The 16,156-nt window shown below is 40.0% G+C and overlaps 1 long non-coding RNA gene across 1 annotated transcript; it reads left to right on the top strand.

Moving 5' to 3' along the window:
• Positions 1-3,933: 3,933 nt before the first annotated feature.
• LOC132513819 (uncharacterized) lies at positions 3,934-15,777 on the top strand. The gene is made up of 4 exons (XR_009538548.1): positions 3,934-4,074; positions 5,055-5,178; positions 13,346-13,440; positions 15,308-15,777. It is a non-coding gene; the product is annotated as an uncharacterized LOC132513819 (long non-coding RNA).
• Positions 15,778-16,156: the final 379 nt, after the last annotated feature.

Genomic DNA, 16,156 nt, shown 5'->3' with positions numbered 1-16,156 from the left:
AAGATTTTCTCTGCCCCAGTGGGATTGAGATTCTCTGTGTTTTTGTAGATATGTCAAACACTGCACAGTTTCTGGATTGAGAAGGGAAAACTGAGTACTGAGTTCTGTACTAATGTCCTGGTGACCCTCACAGCACTGGTATAAGGGAATGGACAAGGGAGTGTCACCTGACATTGCAGACAGAATTTCAAAGGCAAAGAAGTCCTGGTGTAAGACCTCTTTTTTTTTCATTTCCACTCACCTTTTCGGTTCTAACTTTGCAATTAGCTGCCATTATGTGCTCATGGTTCTGTACTGGTCATTGTTCTAAGCGAGTCAACCAGTTATGACCCCCCGCCCCATGTAGGAAAGGGATAGAGGTGTGGGCATATGCTGCCACGGGGGGGAAAGGTCATTAACTGAAATAAATGTCAATAATAGAAATAGCTGATGTTTAATAAACACCTACTATGCCAAACATTTTACATCCACTACAGCTAATCCCTCAGGACACTGTAAGTCATTTTATCCCAATTTCGTTGATAAAACAAACAAACAAACAAACAAAAATACTGAAGCTGAGAGAGGATAACTGATAGGCTCAAACTATCCCACAACTACTGGGTGACTGTGTCAAAATTAAGTCCATATCTTTCTAGCTAAAAAGCCCATGTTCTTTACACCACACTAACAGATTAGACAAGGTATAAGTAACCAAGGATATTTTTAAAGCTATTGTGCTAGGTACAGATTCTGCACCAAGAATAGCTGGGTAACAGTGGTGGTATAAACCTCTGGTTTATGCCATCGAAGTATCTTGGTTCCTTAGTTTAGAAACATTCGTTAACTGGATTCATGCTAATTTTTACTTTTATTTATTCTGTTGTTTTTTCAGCTTTATTGAGGTATAGCTGACAAATAAAATTATAAGATATTTAAAGCGTACAGCATGATGATTCACCAAATAATGTTTTTCCAAAGAACAGCAACTTTCACTTATATAACCACAATGCAATGAACCAATCCAAGAAATTTAACACTGATACAAAACTAGCATTTACTATACAGTCTACGTATAGGTGACATTGTATCCTTAGTGCATTGTATTAGGAGGTAGGTATTGTCAGTTTGTCCTGTTATTAGTGGTATTAAGTTTCATCACCAGATTCTTCTGTTATAAACGTAAAGGTATTATTTTACTTTTGTAATTAGTAATTAGCATTTGGGGAATATGTACTGACTGTATAAATATCATTTTCTCCAATTGTCTTTCACCCAGTCTCGTTCTGGCCTTCATTGATGAAATTACACTGAACCAATTTTTATAATGATGGTTACAAAATATCCGGATTCTTAAACCTCAATAATCTGCCAATTTCTTTTTCCCCCAGGTTTACTGAGATACAATTGATACGTAACATTGTGTAAGCTTAAGATATACAATGTGTTGATTCGATACACTTGTATATTGCAAAATGATTACCGTGATAGAATTAGCTAACACTTCCATCCTGTCATATAATTACCATCGCTTTTTTTGTGGTGAGAACATTTAAGATATACTCTTTGCAGTATTCCACAGGTTTTGACATGTTGCACTTTCATTTGCATTTGTTTTGAGATATTTCTTGATTTATCTTTGATTTCTTCTTTGACCCATTGGTGTTCTGGAACATGTTGTTTAATTTCCACATATTTGTGAATTTTCCAGTTTCTTCCTGTTATTGATTTCTAGCTTCATACCATTGTGGTCAGAAAAGATACTTATGATTTCAATCTTCTTAAATTTACTAACACTTGTTTCTGACCTATCATTTAATCTATCCTAGAGAATGTTCTGTGTGTGCTTGAGAAGAATGTGTATTCTGTTGCTGTTAGATGGAATGTTCTGTATATTTCTGTTGGTTCCATTGGTCTAAATTGTGTTTCAGGTGCAACATTTCCTTGTTAATTTTCTGTCTGGATAACCTATCCATTGTTGAGAGTGTGGTATTGAAGTCCCCTACTATTATTGGATTGTTGTCTATTTCTCCCTTCAGATCCGTTAGTATTTGCTTAATGCATTTAGGTGCTCCAATACTGGGTGCATATACATTTATGATTATTATATCTTCTTGACTAATTGGCCACCTTATCATTATATAATGACCATCTTTGTCTCTTGTTACCATTTTTGCCTTAAAGTCTATGTTGTCTGGTATAAGTATAGCTACTCCTGCTCTCTTTTGTTTCCACTTACGTGGAATATCTTTTGCCATCCCTTCACTTTGAGCCTATGTGTGTCCTTAAAGCTGAAGTAAGCCTCTTGTAGGCAGCATATAGTTGGGTCTTGTTTTCTACCCATCCAGCTACTCTCTGCCTTTTGATTGGAGAATTCAATCCATTAGCATTTAGAGTAATGATCAATTGGTAAGGACTTACTAATGAGATCTTTTAAATTGTTTTCTGGCCATTTTGTAGTTCTATTTTTCTTTTATTCCTTTCTTGCTGTCTTCCTTTGTAAATTGAGGAATTCCTTAGTGGTATGCTTTACGTTTACCTTCCTTAGTGGTACCCTTCCTCTTTACCTTTTGTGTATGTACTGTACATTTTTGCTTGGCGGTTCCCATGTGGCTTACATAAAACATATATATAACAGTCTATCGTACACTGATAATTTCATTTTGATTACATACAAAAACTCAATCCTTCTACTACGCCCTTTTATATTTTTATGTCACCATTTACATCTTTTTATATTGTGTAACTATTGACATTAACAAATTGTTGAAACTATAGCCATTTTAATACTTTTGTCCTTCAACCTTTATATAGAGTTAAGTAGTCAACACATCACCATATTACAGTATTCTGAATCTAACCCTATGCTTACTTTTACCAGTGTGTTGTATATTTTCACATGTTTTCATGTTACTAATTAGCGTCCTTTTGTTTCAGCTTGAAGAACTCTTTTCAGCATTTCTCGTAAGGCAGATTTAGTGGTAAGGAATCCCCTCAGCTTTTGTTTATTAGGGAAAGTTTTTATTTTGCCTTCAATTCTAAAAGGCAGCTTTGCTGGGTAAAGTATTCTTGACTGTCAGCTTCTTTCTTTCAGCGTCTTGAATATATCATCCCATTCTCTCCTGGCTTGCAAGGTCTCTGCTGAGATATCCACTAATAGCCTTATAGAAGTTCCCTTGTACGAGAGTTTTTTTTTTTTCTTTTGCTGCTTTTAAAATTCTGTCTTTGGTTTTAGACAGTTTTTTTTGTTGTTGTTGTTTTGTTTTGTTTTACATCTCTTGGAGAAGATTGTTTTGGGTTGAAATTTTTAGGTGACCTATTAGTTTCATGAACTTGGATATCTAAATCTCTTCCCATGTTTGGGAAGCTCTCAGTCATTATTCTTTAAATAAGCTTTCTTCTCCTTTTCCCCTCTCTTCTCCTTCTGGAACTCCAATGATGTATACATTATTTTTTATGGTGCCCCATAATTCCCCTAGGCTTTCTTCATCCTTTGCCATTCTTTTTTCTTCTTGCTCATTGATTGGATAATTTCGATTGGTCTATCTTCGCACTCATTGATTCTCTCTTCTGTTTGCTAAAGTCTACTGTTGAAGCTCTCTATTGAATTCTTCAGTTCAGTTATTGTATTCTTCAGCTCCAAAATTTCTGTTTGGTTCTTTTTAATTTTTTCTATCTTTTTTAGAACTTCTCATTTTGTTCTTGTATTGTTTCCTGATAGCATTAAATTGTTTATCTGTGTTCTCGTGTAGCTCTCTGAGCATATGTAGAATAATTATTTTGAATTCTTTATTGGGCAATTCCTGGATCTCCATTTCTCTGGGGCCAGTTGCTGAAATGTTACTGTATTCCTTTGGTGGAGACATGTTTCCCTGATTCTTCATGATCCCTGTAGCCTTCAATAGATGTCAGCATATTTGAAGAAGCAGTCATTTCTTCCAGACTTGATGGACTGACTGCTGTAAGGGAAGCCTTTTACCTGCAGAAGGGGGCATACTGGATCATGTTGTGACCCTGGGTCTACTGGTGCAGGGTGCCAAGTGTGGTCTGGAGAAGTGCAGTGTCTCTTCAGCTCAGGCCGCTGTGTGGTCCTTGGTGAGTACTGCATGGGGCGGGGGCTGGGGGCAGTCTGCAGTGGCTGCAAGGGCTGTTAGGATCCTAAACTGTACCTCCAGTTCCAGTAGCTAGTGTAGGCGGTGGGGGTGGCCAGAACTGGTGGTATACATACACTTGGTTGTGGAGGCCAGCTGCAGGTGCCCATGTAGTGACTGAGGCTAGTTGCAGACACACTCGTAGTGATGGGAACCAGGGCAGGTAGCAAGGGTCGGGCTAACTATGTGCTCTCTAGTAGCTGCAGGGGACCTGGCTGTTCACATGCTTTCCTGTGGCTGCATACTCTCCCCTGCTGGGTGTGCACCCTGCAGTGGAGGCTGGTGATGGGGTCAGGCTGGGGGCGTGCAGGTGCAAAGCCGGAGGTGGGCACAGGTGGGCAGGGTGGTGCTGGCCAGTGACAGACACGGCCTGATCTGGGCCCACAAGCAGCTGTGGTTGTGCGTGCACTCACCCATGGCTGCTCACTCACCCGTGGCTACACACCCTCCCCCGGGCTTGCAGGCTGCAGTGGTGCACAGCTACAGGGGCTAGCCTCCAGAGCAGGCCGTGGGATCACCTAGGGGTGGGGGGTAGGCTGGGATTTTGCACTTAGGCAGCTGCAGAAGCTCCACCCGGCTGTGAGCATGGCTCCAGGGCTCTGATAGGGGTGGGGAGGGACTCAGGCGGCTGGCCTCTTACACTTGCCCAGCCGCAGAGAGCTCACTGGCTGCAGGTGTGATCCCGCTTCTGGTGGGTGGGGTGGCAGTAGGTGGGGAGCAGGGAGAGACTCAGGTAGTTAGCGTCATTGAACAGAATACCTGTGGGGCAAAAGCTGGAGATATCAGCAGCGCGTCTGCAGCAGCTGTGCTGGCCATTGGCTTCATCAGTGGGAAAACCTGAGTTTCTGTGCAGGGCGGGTCTCTGTGAATCATGCTCTCTCCCACTACGTGTCTGCTAATAATAGCCTCTGCTTTCCTTCCTAGCTCGTAGCCGGCTGTATTGACATTTCAGCTTTGCTGGTGGGGTGGGGTGAAACTGAAGCAGAACCTTCGTGAGGGGTCCCAGGAAGCTGAGGACGCCGTCACTCACCCCACTCTTAAGGAAGGGGTAAGTTTTGGTGAGGGGCACTCTTTCTAACTGGGAGCTTCCTTCTTAGCCCTGAACAACGCCAGCTGCAGGGGCTGGGGTGGAGGGGTGATGGGGGCCGAAAGAATTCGTTTTTCTTTTCTTTGTGTGTGATTGTTCTCAGGTTTTTTGTTCCACGGTGTTGCTGAAAGTCCCTAAGTGGACTCTAGAGGTCTCCCAGAGCTGTTTCTGTTCAGGGAGAGTGTCCAGTCATTAATCTTTGTAGGGAGATCAGGAAGCTGGGTTCTCCTACGTCACTATCCCGTAACCTAATTTTCACTTACGAATGGACCTATTAAGAAATGGAGTGATTTTGCTTGGAGAAAAGAAGCCTTCAGAGTGGCTCAATAATATTTATGTAATCTACATTTTTATATTTATTTTGTGCATAAAGGATTTCTATCTGACAGAAAAGGCCAGTTATCGTCAATATTGTGTGTGTGTGGGGGGGTGTGGGTGTGTTATGAAGTAAAATTGCATGAGGAAGAAGCTAAGTTATAAAAGGACAATTTCTCAACTCTAAATGTTGTTGTGTATATACCATTCTGTGGACAAAAGGAAGTACTAAGAAACATTAGACATGAATAGTGGCCGCTATGAATTTATTTTCTTGATCTTACTCTGAGAACTGTACCTGTCTGATTTCTGGAAACAGCCCAAAGTATTATATTCTGAAACTTCATCCTTCGGAGAAGACTACTCCAAATACAGTTAATCTGACTTATGTTTTAAAAATTAGGCTCAAAAGACCTTCATACGTTTCAGAATTACATTAGAATATTAAGTAATCACCAAGTTTACCATTGTGTTAGATCACTTGATTACTAAACATGGCTTCCTCTTTCCAGTCATGCAGTTCCCAATTAAGTAACAAGAAAATCACCAGCCCTCCCACTCACATAGAAGCTAAACATCACTCTTTCAGATCAGATGGGGGACGGTGGGGAATTCAGGGCAGAAGGAAGGAATCACCTTTGTCTTTCCTGAGATTTCAGAGCAAATTTCAGATATCCTTGCATTGGTTGATAAGAAAAAAGAATCATGCTATCTAAGCATTACCTGGGGTTAGTTAACGCACCTGTAGTGGCTGAAAATCACCAGAGCACACGATTCACATGGTAGTTATTCCATATGTAGCTAATGAAGGTCAGCACACCTATCTGATGATCCTGTTTTCCAGTTGGGACCTCTGCAGCACCTATCCAGGGCTAAAGTATTAAACTCAGGCAACTCTGCTGTCAACTTCCTGGTGCATTTATTACTCGGTGTTTCATTCTTCTAGGGCCAATGTGCCTGTGACTTTACTGAGATCAAAGGCCACATCCAACTCACAATGAAAGTAGACTGTAAAACTCCTTTCAGGAATATGACTTTTTGCACTTTTTTCCTTTGTAGAAAACATTCAGCAAATTTTACTTTCCACTTGGTAGGTAGAAAAATGCATTTTGAGAAATCTTCCTCTTTAAGATATTGTATATCGAGAGTGGAGGTGGAAATAGGGAAAAAATGAAACATCACTAGATGATACAGCATTAATTAGACGGAGTGAAACAAAATAGGGATTAAAATTAAATGGAGTGATTCATTTTCCTTGCTTTAAAAAAAGTAAATAACATTTCAGTTGATTGCAGTGTGGCCCCGATTTTCCACTTCTCTCTGTATCCATGTCCTCTGATATGTGGCTTCACAGTTTCTTCCATCAAGAGGAGTGTATTTGCTCACCGCTTGAATCTGGGCTATTCCTGTGACTTGCACTGACCAATAGAATGCAGTGAAATTGATGTGTGTGTTCTAGAGTCTAGACCTCAAGAAACCTGGCATGCTTCTCTTCTCTCTTTTTCTCGTCTACCTTTTCCATGATAGTATGCCCAGGCTGGCTTGCTCAAAGGTGAAATGTGTAGAATGGAGCAGATTCGACCTAGTAGTGCCGAATCTGGAGGGGTCCAGGATGAGAGTTGAAGGTGATTATATTCATGCTCACATTGCATGGGAAAGTTTTCTGGGGGTTGCCATAAAGAACATGTTGGCTTCACTATGAGTAAAAACACTATATCCTTTGAATTGTCATGACTTATGTGGAGTTTTACTTGCTTTGAAAATCCCTGGGATCATGGATCCCAAATTGTTGCCATGTAGAAAATACAGGAAATTTATTTTAGACAGTTCTACCCAAATGACTAGCATGTTGTTCTATGTAGAAATAAGCTATCGGGCAATCTTACTGTCTGAAACAGAACTAAAAACTGGGGATGAGGGCAGGAGGAAGTGTCTGAGCTGCCAAAGTAGAACTAAAATCCACAAACAGTACATTAAACTCTGAAACCAAATCTGCCAAAAACAATCTGAAATTCAGTCAGAGCTTTTTCACACTTGCCATAACAAGCTTCGTGATCTTGGTCCCAGGGTTAAAAGAAGAGAGAAGAATTATTAGAGGTATACACACAATGGTACCAAGTGACATCTGAGAACCTAAAGAAAGGACAAAGAAAGAAGTGCTACAAACAGACTCAAACACTCAGAAGCGGGCTTCCCTGGTGGCCCAGTGGTTGAGAGTCCGCCTGCTGATGCAGGGGACACGGGTTCGTGCCCCGGTCCGGGAAGATCCCACATGCCGCGGAGCGGCTGGGCCCGTGAGCCATGGCCACTGAGCCTGCGCGTCCGGAGCCTGTGCTCCGCAACGGGAGAGGCCGCAGCAGTGAGAGGCCCGTAACTCAGAAGCACAACAATCTGGGGTCATTTAGTGTAAGGGCAAAGAGGTCCATATACCTCAACAGAACTTAAAGGCATCATGGTACTGTATTCCTTTTTTTTTTTCTTTTGGTACTGTATGTCTTCATTCATTCATTCATTCATATTCAACAAATGCTATAAACACTGAACTTTTTCTCTGGTCAGTGTACTGGCCAGAACCTAAAGGGCTGGGAATATTCATTAGAACCTACAATTTGACACAATAACATGTGTAATGGCAATGATGTTTTTAATACTCCATTCACAAAAGAGTTAAATCATGTTGAGTCAGCTAAATATTCATGCACAGTGGTTAAGATTTTTGCCTATGTTTAAAGGGTAAATTTTCAGTTATCTGGAAAGTGCAGATATTGAGAATGACTCATTTCAGGGTGTTCCTAGACGGCTTAAGTTTTGCATTATTAGTATGTCTAATAATAAGTTAGTATGTCTAATTTCCAGTACAGGAATGTCCACATTTCTTGGAGAAAGGGAAGGAGAACTTGTATAGGTTTTCCTTAAAAAAATAAACTTTGTTTACAATTAATTTAAAGATAAAAATCAAGAATTAGGTTGCTTTAAAAGTGGGGAGGGGAAAACAGTTACATGATATTTAAGGCATTGAAAAAGAAAAGTAGTTTTATTCTTATAAAAACAATTCCTTAAATCTTCTGCTGAAAGTGAAAAATACAGAATATACTAAAAAAAGTTTTTTCTTTTAACTTTCACTTTCTTACTGGTATTTAAAAACAAAATTAGTTATTTTCAGAAATGAGGAAGTTTTGACCTGCTGGATAAAGTTCTGCTGAAGGTGGTATTGATTGCTTTCAGATGGCAGAGAACTTATAAGCTCTTCTCTAAGTGAAGATTATACTGGGAAAATGAATCCAAAGCATACCCAGCATTTAGAAAAAACATAGCCTTGTTAAATAGTCATGAAACCCACAAGTCACATGGAAAAGACAGATTGAACTACACAATAAAAATTCAGACACTTACAGTTCAAGGTGGTGAACTGACCCTAAGCAATTCTCCTTCTCTTTCTCCCAAGACTCATAAAGCACATTTAAAAATCATGATAGTATAACCCGTGCAAAAAGAATAGAAGAGGACCATCAAGGGATAAAAGATTTCAACATATTCCTAGAAGCTGGATAATTGGTAGAGGAGTGGTGATTCATGAACTGGGATGGAGGAAACCAAAACCAGAATTATGTGAGGAGGAGACTAAAGCTTAGGAAGATGCCTACCTATCCTGAAGAATGCCAGAGGGTTTAGGGACATGGAGATACCAGAGATAAAGAAGGAGAATAGTGACAACTGTGACTGACAAGAGTAGAATCCCTCATCCAACCAATGAAAGTTCCAGAAAGAGTACAGAGATAGCAGGTGGGAGAAAAGCATCAAAGAGATAAGATAATTTATCTGAGCTAAATGAAGCAAGTCATCACGCTGATAGATTCCACTGAGTAACCAGTACATTGAAAACACATCCCCACATCTAGACACAATCTTACAACATTTCAGAATATCAGGTTAAAGCAAGATGGCAATAGCCTACAGAGAAGAAAAATTAAAGCAAAATCAAAACACAGTTAACCCATAATGCAAAAAGACTCAAACTGTTTCTACCAACACTGGCAACTAGAAGACCATGAACTAAGGCCCTCAAAGTTTTGCTGGAAGTTATATTCAACCTTGAATTCTATGCTATCTCAGAGTAGGGCCTCTCAAAAGCAGAGTTTAAAGCAAAGATTAAAGTGGTGATACTTTGCTTGCTAGGTATAAGCCCAGGGTGGTGAGGGTGAGGAACAGGGGAAGTGAGGCAAGGAAGTATGAAGCACCAGATGTTAAGCATCACTGCACTGACCACCGATTCACATTGAGCCCCAAACTCATTACGTGTGTATGCTCAGTGCTTGAGTCTTCTCTCGAAGGCCTTCGAAAGGCACTGCACCTCCAAGTGGTCCAAGAAAGAAAGGGGTGGGAATTTATCTTGCCAATGTATTCCTCTTGTCTGTTTTCCACTGGTCAAGATCCATTCCATGGGACTGTAACCTCCTATGACATTGCAATATAAGATATATATATATTCCAGACTACTGGCCAGATCTTCTAAAACCTTTGTAATTTCCTAAGCAATATAGGTGCTAGGAACATCTTTTGTTCTAATATTTGGTCTTTGACCCCAGTTGCTGATACAGAACTCCTAAATCTCTTGGAATTTCCTGAGTGATGGGAGCATCTTTGGTTCGAATGTGGTGACTGTTGGTGGACAGAATTCTAGAGAGTTTTAGTATAGGGGCTGGTCACCTGAAAGACCAAGCCATAATTAGAAGCAGGGAAATTTCAGCTCCACTTCCCTATCCTCCAGAAAGGGGAGAGGGGCTGGTGATTGAGTTAATAACTGATCCTGCCTGTGTGATGGAGCCTCCGTAAGCGTCTCTGAACTGCAGAGTTCGGAGAGCCTCCAGGTTGCTGAACACATAGAGGTGCTGAGAGGGTGGCACGTCCCAAGAGGGTGTGGAATCTCTGCGGCTCCTCCCCCATACCTCAAGCTATGCATCTCTTCCATGTGGCTATTCCTGAATTGTATCCTTTTATAATGAACTGGTAATCTAGAAAGTAAAATGTTTTCCTGAGTTCTGTGAGTTGATCTAACAAATTATCAAAGCTGAGGAGGGGATTGTGGGAACCCCAATTTATAGGCCGTGGGTCAGAAGTACAGGTGACAACCTGGGACTTGTGATTGGCATCTGAAATGGGAGCCATCTTGTGGGACTGAGCCTTTAACTTGTGTAATCTGTTGATAACTCCAGGTAGATGGTGTCAGAACTGAATTGAATTGTAGGACACCCAGCTGGTGTTGGAATATTGGTCACACTTTTGGGTTGCATCGTCCAGCCTCAGTGACGTGTCAGGAACTAGGAAGACATCATGCTCTGCATCGGGACATTTCATTGAAGTCTGTGTGGCGAGGAAAGGAGCCAGCCCACACAGATGGGGCTCTGACCAAGAGGGAAAGAAAGGAGGCATTTGAGAGAATCCGAGAGAAAGAAGCACGTAGTTTATATCCCATAACCCAGCTAAACACTCCATGGTGAGGCAGAATAAAGACATTTTCTGACTTCCATTTTCCTTTTTTTGAATTATTTATTTTGGCCATGCCTCGTGGCTTGCGGGATCTTGGTTCTCCCACCAGAGATTGACCCATACCCTCAGCAGTGAAAGCACCGAGTCCTAACCACTGGACCGCCAGCAGTTAGCCAGGGAATTCCCTCGAATTATTTATTGACATATAATATATGTAAAGCAAGTTGTATAATGAGCACTAATCTTGACTGTACAACTCGAGAATTTTTTACATATGTAGGCACCGTGTAACACCATGAAGATCGCGATATAGAACATCTCCAGAACCCGATTTCCCTCATGCCCCTTGACAGTCAATCCCCTACCCCTTAGAGGTAACCACTGTTCTGACTTCTAATATCATATACTTGTTGTTTTTTGCAAGCTCTGAATTTCATACACATGGAATCCTGTAGTATATGCAGTTTTGTGTCTTTTGCTCAAAAATCTTCCTGCGATTCATCCATGTTGTGTGCAGCAGAAGTTTCTTCTTTTTTATGGTGGTGTAATCTTCCATTGTGTGATGCCACTGAAATTCATTTAACCATTCTTCCATTAATAAACATGTGGTTTGTTTCCAAGTTTGGGTTATCATGAGTAAAGCTGCTCTAAACATTCTTATATATCTTCTGGTAGACATATGCATATATGTAGGAGTCAGATTCCTTGATCATAGAATAGTGTATTTTTTGAAGGTTTTTATTTTTTATTTTTATTTTTTAATTCCTGGCTGTGCTGTGCAGCATGCGGGATCTTATTTCCCCAATCAGGGCTCAAACCCATGCCCCCTGCAGTGGCAGTGCAGAGTCTTAACCACTGGACCACCAGGGAAGTCCCTGAGTAGTGTATGTTTAGCTTTAATAGACACTTTCAAACTTTTCCAAAGTGGTTGTCCCAATTTATAACTTACTAGCACACTATGAAGGTATAATAATTAAGAAAGTGTGGTATAAGGGCAAGGATATAAAATAAGCTATATATATTTTTTCAAGTTTATATGTATATTCAACTTAATATATATTAATAAATCAAGTTAATATATTAACTTGATGTAAACCAAATGTACGATTGCAATTAAGTCAAGGGAAAGGATGGTCTTTTCTATAAGTGGTGCTGGAACAATTCTACATCCATATGGAATCATATAAACCTTGACCTCTACCAAAATTAGAGATTAGCATAGACCTAAGTGACCTAAATGGAAAAGGTAACGAACAAAACTTCTGGAATAAGACATAGGAGACTATATTTATGATCTTGGGGGTAGGCAAAGATTTCATAAACAGTATACAATGAGCACTAACCATGAAAAAAGTTAAAAATCCGACTTTATAAAATTAGGAACTTCGGTTCATCAAAAAATATCATTAAGCAAGTAAAAAGACAAGTCACAGATGGGGAGAAGATAATTACAATACATATATCCATAAAGGACTCATATTCCAAATATATAAAGAACTTGTACAGATCTGTAACAGAGACAAAAAAATTCAAAATGAATAAAACACTTGGACAGTCACTTCTCAACAAAATATATCTAAATAGCCAATAAACATGAAAATTTCTCAATATTATCAGGAAAACTCAAATTAAGATCACAAGGCAATCCTACCTCGTATCGACCAATACAGCTAAAATTAAAACTTTTGGTGTTAGTGGGTACATGGAGCAATTGGAACTCTAAGACATTTTCAGATTTTTAGGTACACTAAAATTAACCTCCCGTAACTCTTTCCTGAGAAGTCACTTGAGGCTGTATTTTTGAAAAATGAGGAAGTAATCTAAAACAAATGAGGAAATGGGATCTAGAAAGCAATTGTTCTAACCCAGGAGAACAGAGAAAAAATGTCCCAGGATTATGGCTGTGGTGTATTTCAGGCTGAGCAGCTGTTTCAGACAGAAGCAGGAGAAGAGTGCTCCAAAATGATCTCCAGGAAATAAAGGAAGTTGATGGAATAAGTAAAGTGTTAGAGAGCTGGGTTTCTTGAGCATGTGGGAAAAGCATTTGATGGGAGTTAAAAAAAAAAAAAAAGGAATCCATTCAGACGTCACTCTAGGAATATTCTCTCTTTAGTGGTATAGACATGACATTAGATCCATAGAGAAGGAAAAATAATACTAGCACAACTCAGCTCGAAGATAATAATACTAATAAAAAATAATGATCTATATTATGTATAATGTTATAATGTCATAATAATGTAAATGTTGTTTATTGGTTTTCTGATTTCAGAATTATTACAAGCATACGTCATTTTATTGTCCTTCCCTTTACTGTGCTTTGCAGATATTGTGTTTTCTTACAAATTGAAAATTTGTGGCAACCCTGTGTGGAGCAGGTCTGTCGGCACCATTTTTCCAACAGCATTATTTTTAATTAAGGTATGTACATTGTTTTCTTAGACATAATGCTATTGCACACTTAATAGACTACAGTATAGTATAAACATAACTTTTATATGCACTGGGAAACCAAAAAATGTGTGTGACTCGCTTTATTGAGATATTCGCTTTATTGTGGTTGTCTGGTACTGTAATATCTCTGAGGTCTGCCTGTAGACAAATCACAGGAGAATTAGGTATATGTAAAAAGTTCTGGAAAGATGCACACCAAAATAATGATATGATAATCTGAGGAAGTAAGAGAGATTTGGGGTTAGGTGAAAGGGGATTCTCACTTTTACTCCATGTTGTGTTGTGTTATGTTATGTTATGTTATGTTACTTTTTGGATATTCTGATCAGATTTCACATGATCAGAGTCATGCATAGATATTGCTTACAAAACTTCAGCCTGTTCTAAATTTCGGTGGGAAATGCAATCCCGGTCAGTCCATCTTATGTCTTTCCTCTTTTGAAAAACTTTCAAGGCTTCCTACTACTTCAGAATAGAGCCCCGACTTTTTAATGTGACTTAAAAGGGACTGTGTTTACTTCTTTGGCTTCACTTCTTTACTTCTTGATTTTGTACCTAATAATATTGATATTATGCCTAATATCAAGGGAACTGGAAAGTGCTATCCTGCCACATGCCTACAAGTAATACTTGACACTTGTGGAGAGCACCAGTAGTTCATGGTCCTTTTGTATACAAAATACGCTCAGCCCTTGCAGAAGGTTGACAACCCCAAAGGTCTCCCTTCCTGTCACAGCATTAAGCTCAAAGCCCAGGAATGTTGGTTGATACCCAGGAGTTACTGTAATTTCTACCTGCAAGCCAGTCAGTTCTCAGTTAACAGCCAAGAGCACGTTGCCAACATTAAGTTTTCCATCTTTCCCTCCTAGATCTACAGGCTTAATAGATACATGATTTTAGATACAAGTGACTACAGGCAACATTTTTAACAAATGCTTTGCCTCTTGCATAACAAAGATCTTCACTTTTTCAGCCTTCAGTATCTGCTTTTTTGCCACTCACCAACAGATCGCTATGTCAAAGTCATTTATTTTAGAGGTTTTTCTCTTTAAGTTTTCCTTTTTTTTTTTTTTTTTGGCTGCGTTGGGTCTTTGTTGCTGCCTGCGGGCCTTCTCTAGTTGCGGTGAGCGGGGGGCTACTCTTCATTGTGGTGCGCGGGCTTCTCATTGCGGTGGCTTCTCTTGTTGCAGAGCATGGGCTCTAGGCACACGGGCTTCAGTAGTTGTGGCACGTGGGCCCAGTAGTTGTGGCTCGCGGGCTCTAGAGTGCAGGCTCAGTAGTTGGAGTGCATGGGCTTAGTGGCTCCGCGGCATGTGGGATCTTCCCGGACCAGGGCTCGAACCCGTGTGCCCTGCATTGGCAGGTGGATTCTTAGCCACTGTGCCACCAGGGAAGGCCTATTTTAGGTTTTGTCACAGTATGCCCTACTTCTGATCTCAGTTTCTATGTCAGTAAGTCAGGATTAGGCTCTGCTGCAGTAAACAACTTCCAAATCTTACCAACTTAAAGCAATAGAAGCTTACTTCTTGCTATACTACGTGACCATTGCATGTTGGCTGGGGGTGAGGGGAGACTGTTCCACATTTTCCTCCTATATGGACCCAGGCTGGGGCAGGCTCCATCTTCTTGCTTCTGCTATGTGCTAAAGATGCTATATGCTTCACCTCATTGAATCCTCACAACTATTATTCCTGCTTTTCAGAGGAGGAAATTGAGGCATAGAGATATTAAGCAATTTTCCCAGTGTCATACCTCTAGGAAACAAAGCAGTTAGGACTTGAATCTGGGTGGTGTGTCTCCCACCAAGCTTAACTACTACCCTGGATCTTCATAGAATAATGACGAAGGATCAAGGTAAATGAATGAAGATACTGGCGTTCACTGGGATAGAGGGTAGGAGTTTACCTCAGAAGATGAACTTGGAAAATCACTTCTATGGTATTCTTGCTAAAATTGCTAAAAATGCATAGCCTGAATTCAGTCAAGATCAGACAAACCCAAATTGAGGGACATTCTTAAAAAATACCTGGGCAGGTACTCTTCAAATATGTCAAGGTCATGGAAGACAAAGACGTTGAAAGTCTGTTCCATATTAAGGGAGACAAAACAACTACATGCAACATGTGGACCTGGACTGGATTCTGGACCAGAAAAAGAACATTAGTCAGACAATTGATGAACTTAAGGACTGTGGATCAGATAACAGTATTTTGCTAATGTTAACTCTCTTGTTTTTATCATTTCTCTGTGGCATGAAAAATGATAACATTTGGGTAAACTAGGGGATGGGTATTCAGGAATTCTTTGTGGTATTTTTCTCACTTTTTTTGTTTTTTGCAAGTCGAAAGTTATTTCAAAATTAAAAGTTGAAAAATGGAAAAAAAAAAAGATGATCTTGGAAGAGAATCCTACTTTCAAACCCAGAAGTTTAATTAGTGGCAATATATGAGTGAAATTAGGTTATGATGTTAAGTAAACAGTTAACCATTGAGTAAGAATAACGTGCACCAATTTTAGTAATTCCATTTACTTTGACAAAATGCTTAAGGCATAATCCTTGAATATAGTGCAGTATGGTTTCCTGATCTAGGGCCACCGTGGGTCCTGGAGTATCTGTGATTATCTGGGGAGATTGGATGTGAGAGGTGAATGGCTGTGGAAGGGTTTGGTGTTGCTTGAAGCC

The sequence above is a fragment of the Lagenorhynchus albirostris genome, chromosome X (assembly GCF_949774975.1).
Source record: "Lagenorhynchus albirostris chromosome X, mLagAlb1.1, whole genome shotgun sequence".
NCBI classification, from domain to species: domain Eukaryota; kingdom Metazoa; phylum Chordata; class Mammalia; order Artiodactyla; family Delphinidae; genus Lagenorhynchus; species Lagenorhynchus albirostris.
The sequence above is the reverse complement of the archived record's forward strand: the minus strand, read 5'-3'. Positions and strand labels throughout refer to the sequence as shown.